The sequence below is a fragment of the Orycteropus afer genome, unplaced genomic scaffold (assembly GCF_000298275.1).
Source record: "Orycteropus afer afer isolate SDZICR_OR568_19922 unplaced genomic scaffold, OryAfe1.0 scaffold00158, whole genome shotgun sequence".
Lineage (NCBI taxonomy): Eukaryota > Metazoa > Chordata > Mammalia > Tubulidentata > Orycteropodidae > Orycteropus > Orycteropus afer.
Genome location: NW_006921745.1, coordinates 2,070,820 through 2,078,183, shown reverse-complemented (window position 1 = coordinate 2,078,183; position 7,364 = coordinate 2,070,820).

The following is a 7,364-nucleotide window of genomic DNA, read 5'->3' as shown; positions in this document are numbered from 1 at the left end:
AAAAAAAAAAGAAGAAGAAGAAGAAGGTGGGGACCAGGTTTGCTGGTCCAATAGAGCCTGGTGGAACCACTGAGACTATGGCCCTTAGCTGCCCTTCAGGTCTGGAATTGAACCCACACCTGTGGTTTCCAGCCAAACAAAGTTCAGGCATGTGAGTTAAACATTTACCTCAAGTAAACACACGCCCTGGAGAGAACAATCATGGGAGAAGGAAGGGCTGCTTCTGCACAGGGAGACAGCTCAGGGGTCAGGAGAGTATGGAGGGATGGTCACTGGGAAGAGGTAACTATGGGAAGGAAGTGGGAGGGGAGCTGTGGCATTGTGGTAAACTGTGGTCAATGACATGAGACAAAGTATATGTGAACTGCTGTATGGAAAGTGAATTTGCTGTGTAAATCTTCACCTAAATCACAATAAACAAAAAAATAAATTTTTTATAAAAGTGAGACAAATCCCCTTAGAAAGCAACTGAGACCCTTTGTTCTACAAGCACTGCTGACATTAGAGCTACAAACTCTATATTCAGCAGCTCTGAGTTCACATTATCATCTTTCTCTAAAAATTTATAAAGGAGCAGTTACCAAGGCAAACCAGAATCAGGTATATGGAATAAAAGAAAAGCTTGAGTAAGAGTCTATGCCCAGCTTTAAGTATGGGTTCTACATTACCCAAACTTTGCCAAAATGTGGTGATGAAAACTCTGTTTTGTGTGACAATTCCAAAGCAAATAGACTGACACATTATACTGTGTTAGAGAAAATTGTGGGAGATGCCTACTTTATTTATGAGATTATGAGCTGTTTTCATGAATTTTTTTTCCAATTAAAATCAAGTCATTAACCTTCATCACTACACATGCTTTTGTGTTGAGTAGCCTGTCATGAGATTTTTGAACCTCTTTTACTAAAATCTGAAATTAATTAGGAGTGTCTTTTCTCTTGGACCATTAACAAATAATGTAGCCTATCGTATTTCAAACAAGTGCCTGATGAGCAAGGCAGGAAATAGCTAATAAAATGCATGAAATAATCGCATGTCTCTCTTTTTGATTTTTTTTGATTAAAAAAAAAAATTGGGAAATAGTATTGAACTAAACTAAGATTTAGCTAAGAAGCCATCCACATAGACCCATTAGTTAGAAGTGAAACAACTCTAAATGATGGAAGCGGTTTAATCCAATAGCTGCTCTTATTAGATTAGAGAAAAATTTTGAACTCATTTGTTTTACATACACTCCTCCATTTGCATATATTATCTAGACTTGTTCTGTGACAATTTTAGGCTGTTTTTGGAGAACCCAAACAATAACCACCTAGAAATTTTTATATTCCATCAGATAGAAGTGAGCCTCAATTTTCCTAGCCATTGCCTTAAGAATGTTGCAAATAATATAAACCTACTCAAACAATCTTAAGCAAATGTTTTTTAAAGACATGGGAGTGGATATCATAATGGTGCTGTAGGATTTTTCACAGCACAGAATCCAAGGCAAGAAACCAGCCAGTGCTTAGGAAGAGACTGGAAGCAGGAACCAGAATGTTCTCAGAAACTCTCCTTCACACATCCAGAGCTTTGAAGCTATTCGAAACAATTCAGTCATGGCTGACGGAAACAAGGGCACAGCAATCAAATCTATTGCACATTGGATTTTAATCCAAGCAGGAAGCCCACTCAAACATGGCAGCTGAATGTACTGCTTTGAACGTGTGTCAGATGTTACCTTTGAGCAAAGTACTCAAATAAAATGCATGAAAAAATTGCATGCCTCTCTTTTTTCTTTTTGATTAAAAAACAAATTGGGAAATAGTATTGAAGTAACCTAAGATTTAGCTAGGAAGCCATCCACATAGACACATTAGTTAGGAGTGAAACAACTTTAAATGATGGAAGAGGTTTAATCCAATAGCTGCTCTTATTAGATTAGAGAAAAATTTTGAAAACACTCATTTGGTTTACATACACTCCTCCATTTGCGTCTATTATCTAGACTCAAGTCTCCTACTTGAGTCAAAATCTGATGTGCAAGAGATTTGATTGCTGTGCAACATATATGCTACCCTTATTTCTGTGGCTATGACTGAACAGTTTTGAACTGGTATGAAGGCCTGCACACATCTCTGTTTCTTCTATTCATCTTGTCTTACTCATATTGAGGTCCATTGGTCTCTCTCTTTAGCCCACTGAGTTAGTGGAATAAAATAACTATACAAGAGTTTTCATGGTTTTTAAGTTGTTGTTGGGTGACGTTGAGTTAATTCCAACTCATATTGACCCTATGTACAACAGAATGAAACGTTGGCTGACCATGCACCATCCTTACAATCATTGCTGTGTTTGAGGCTACTGTCGCAGCCACACTCTCAATCCATCTCACTGAGGGTCTTATTCTTTTCTAGAAACCCTCTACTTTACCCAGCATGATATCCTTCTCCAGGAACTGGTCCATCATGATAACATGTCCAAAGTAAGTGAGATGAAGTCTCACCATCCTCCCTTCTAAGGAACATTCTGGCTGTACTTCCTTCAGACAAATTTATTTTTTCTTCTGACAGTCCATAATTCAAAGACATCAATTCTTTTTCAGTCTTTCTTATTCATTGTACAAGCTTTTCCATGCATAACAGGCAATCAAAAATACCATGGCTTAAGTTAAGTGCACTTTAGTCCTCTTTGCTTTTTAACACTTTAAATATTTCAAAGGGTGCCATGAGAATACAAAGTAAAGTATTATAATGAAATGTACAAAGACTGGAGTTGGAAAACTAAAGGGAAGAACACACTAGGTACTTCTCAAACTGAAATAATTGAAGAAATAATTCTAGTCTCAAGTTGCAATATTGAAGAATTCTACGGACAAAATATTGAATAATGCAGGAAGCATCAAAAGAAGATGGAAAGAACAAGCAGAGTTACTGTACCAAAACCAATCAGTCGACCTTCAACCATTTCAGGAAATAGTATATGATCAAGAATCAATGGTATTGAAGGAAGAAGTGTAAGATGCACTGAAGACTCCAGGACTTGACCCTATACAAATTGAGATGTTATATAAATAGATGCAAACCTGGAAAAGCTCACTTATTTATGCCAAGAAATTTGGAAGACAACTACCTGGCCAACTGACAGAAAGAAATCCATATCCACGTATTTTTTTTTTTTGTGTGTGTGTGTGTTTGGGTGGAAGTTTATACAGAAAATTAGGTTCCCATTTAAAAATTAGTATACAATTTTTTCTTTCAGTAGCATTGATTATATTTTTTCACAATGTTGCAACATTCTCATTAATTTTATTCTGGCTGTTCTGTTTCCAGTAACCTAATTTCCTGTCCCCTTACTCTCCCATCTTTGCTATAGAGTAATCATTGATGCTTTAGTCTCATATAGATTATTTTTCAAAGGCTCAGAGTATTTATGGTGATATTTATTTTATGAGCCAATCTGTTATTTAGCTGAAAGATGACCTTAGGGGACAATTTTCGTTCAAGGTTTAAAAAGTATCTCATGGTGATAGTCTCTAGAAGTTCTCTAGTCTCACCCTGTTCAATAAGTCTGGAATTTTTAAGAATTTGAGTTTTGTTCCACATTTTCCTCCCATTCCATCAGGCACCATCTATTGTGGCCCTTATCAGAAATCCTATTAGTAGTAGCCAGGCACTATCTAGTTCTGATCTCAGGGTAGATGATGTCTTGGTTCATGTAGACTATTAGTCCTATAGAGTAGTTTCCACTGTGATTCTTTGGTTTTCTCCTTTCTCTTTTGCTCTAGATAAGTAGAGACCATTAGTTGTATCTTAGGTGGTCATTCAAAAGCTTTTAATACCCCATATACAACTCATCAGACTAGGATGTAGAACATAAACTTTATGAACTGTATTGTGCCAACTGACCGAATTGTTCCATGAAACTTTGGTCCTAGCCTTCAAACCCAAACAACTAATTTCATGAGGGGTTTGACTATGTTTAAGAAGTATCCACTACTGTGTCCCTTATGTGGTTTATTATATATATGGAAGTATATACATGTTTACACACACACACATATATAGATACATCTATAAGTGCACATATATGTACACATGTGTACATGCTTATATGCATACATACATGCATATATAACCACACACATACTTTTTGGTTGTTTGTGGTGTTGTTGCAACATTATACATGTTATTTCCTTTATCAAAAATGTCCTTTTCTCCTGTGTCTTCTTGCTCAAGGCATCCACTCTTCACCAGTATTTTGTGCTACTTTTCCAATTATATATATATGTATATATATATATATTAAAGACTACAGTCTACAGTATGGATTACACCTCAATATAAAGAAGACAAAAATCCTCACAACTGGGCCAATAAACAGCATCACGATAGATGGAGAAAAGATTGAAGTCGTCAAAGACTTCATATTACTTGGTTCTACAGTCAGCACCAATGGAAGCAGCAATCAAGACATCAAAAGACATTGCATTGGGTAAATCTGTTTTAAAAAAACTCGCTCAAGTGCAGAAGAGCAAAGATATCTCCTTGAAGACTAAGATGTGCCTAACCCAAGCCATGGTATTTTCAATTGCCCCATATGCAAGTGAGAGCTGGACAATGAATAAGGAAGACTGAAGAAGAATTGGTGCTTTTGAGTTGTGGTGTTGGGGAAGAATGCTGAAAGTACTGTGGACTGCTAAAAGAACTAAAAAATCTTTCCTGGAGGAAGTGCAGCCAGAATGTTCCTTGGGAGCAAGAATGGCCAGGCTTCATCTCACCTACTTTGGTCATGTTGCCAGAAGGGACCATTCTCCGGAAAAGGATGCCATGCTTGGTAAAGTGGAGGGTCAACGAAAGAAGGAAGGCCCTCAACAAGATGGATTAAACATGGTGACTGCAGTGATGGGCTCGGGTATAAAAGGGATCATGAGGCTGGCACAGGACCAGGCAGCGTTTAGTTCTGTTGTAAATGTGGTCTCTATGAATTGGATATGACTCAACAGCACATAACAACAACAACAACATATATAGGAGCTCTGCTGGTGTGGTGCCTAAGGCATTTGACTGCTAACCAGAAAGTTGGCAGTTCAAACCCACCAGCCGCTTCATTGGAGGAAGATGGGGCAATCTACTTCCATAAAGATTTATAGCCTATGGGGAAACCCTATGGGGTCACTATGAGTCAGAACTGACTCAATGGCAGTGGGTTTTGGTTTGTTTATATACATTTGTATATAATATATATATATAAAACAGAGAGTTATTCTCCCTCTCCCTTCCCCATCCTTGGTATTCACTAATGAACATTGGTCTCTATTTGTATACCTTTTGTTGTCTTCTTATAAAAGTGCAATCATAAAATATTTCTCCTCTTGTGAGTGAGTCATTTCACTCAGCATAATGTCCTCCAGATTCATCCATGTTATAATGTGTTTCAAGAACTCATCATTATTCTTGATGGCTGTATAGTACTTCACTGTATGTATGTACCACATTTTGTTTATTTATCCATCTACTGATGGACACTTACATTGTTTCCATCTTTTTGCTATTGTGAATAATGCTGTAATGACCATAAATGTGCATATGTCCTGTTGTGTATTTACTTTTAGATCTCTAGGGTATACACGTAGCAGTGGGATCACTGGATCATAATGTTTTTCTATTTCTAGTTTTTTTGAGAAAACACTATGCTGTTTTCCATAGTGGTTGTACCATTTTACAATCTTGCCAGCAGTGGATAAGTGTTCCAATCTACTCACATACTCACTCACATTTGTTGTTTTCTTTCATTTTTTATCATTGCCATTTTAGCAAAGGTGAGATGATATCTTGTAGTTCTGATTTACATCTCTCTAATGACACTTGCCTGCTAACCAGACGGCTGGCGGTTCAAACCCACCAGCCACTCCTCGGAAGGAAGGTTGGGCAATCCTACTTCCGTAGTGATACTGCCTCAGAAACCCAAGGAGGGGTCGCTATGAGTCGGGGCCGACTTGACGGCACATAACAACAACAACAACAACAATGGCTAGGAGCTCTGGTAGCATAGTGCCTAAGGCACTTGACTGCTAACTAGAAGGCTGGCAGTTCAAACCCACCAACCATTCCTCGGAAGGAAGGTTGGGCAATCTACTTCCGTAGTGATACTGCCTAGGAAACCTAAGGAGGGGTTGCAATGAGTCGGGTCTGACTCGATGGCACACAACAACAACAACAACAATGGCTAGGAGCTCTGTTGATGCAATGGTTCAGGCATTCTACTGCTAAGTGAAAAGTTGGTGATTTGAACCCATCAACCGCTCTGCAGGAGAAAGAAGAGGTCATGCACTTTCATAAAGATTTATAGCCCTGGAATCCCTATGGGGCAGTTCTACTCTGTTCTATAGGGTCACTATGAGTTGGAATTGACTCAAAGGCAGTGGGTTTGCTTTTGGTAATGGCTAATGAATCTGCTAACTAGAAGGTTGGTGGTTCAAACTCACCATCCACTCCTTAGAAGCAAGACTGGGCAATCTATTTCCATAAAAATTTACCGCCTCAGAAACCCAATGGGGATTGCTATGAGTCAAAATTGACTAGATGGCAGTGGGTCTGGTCTGGAATGATTGTGAACATGTTTTCATGTGTTTGTTGACCACTTGAATGTTCTCTTTGGTGAAGCGTCTGTCCTTTGCCCATTTTTTAATTGGGTTAGAGGCCTATTTTTTTTTTTTTTTTTTTTAATGTGATGTTCAAAAAGAGGGTTTTGCCTTATGTTTAAGATTTAGGAAAACCAACTGAATCATCTCTTATTTCAATCAAGGTGAAGGGGATGAATTTCATTGTTTCATCTTGATGCCTTCAAGACAAAGATAAATTAAGCCTGTGCATGATTGGATACGCTGCAACTGTACGAACTGCTTAGTAAATTTACTTGGGAATGTTTTATGCCTATCTACCAATACAATTTTTAGAGCAATTTGGACACCAGCCATTATTTTATGACTTATGTAATAATCTGAAAGATGTTCTAAACACTTGAAACAACTTGTTTGTTAAAAGAAAAGTAAAATATTAAATCTATTTTCAATTGAGGACTTTAATGAACAATAACTTTTAAAAATTACTTTTTAAAAATCTAGGAAAATACATTCACTTGCAAACTTTTTCCTTTTACCTTGTTTTAATAGCAAGCAATAAAGTTCTTAACAGATATTCAGCATTTTTAATGGAGGAATTTCTACATCTGATCCTATTTTTCCTCGAGATAGTAGGGGTTTAGATATCTTTGTTCAACAATACACACATAGAAACTTGTCTGGAAATATGTGAGGCACTGATTACAGAGATTGTCTCTGAGGAACAGCAGAGGAAAAGATGGTACCTTTTCCCTGGGTACTA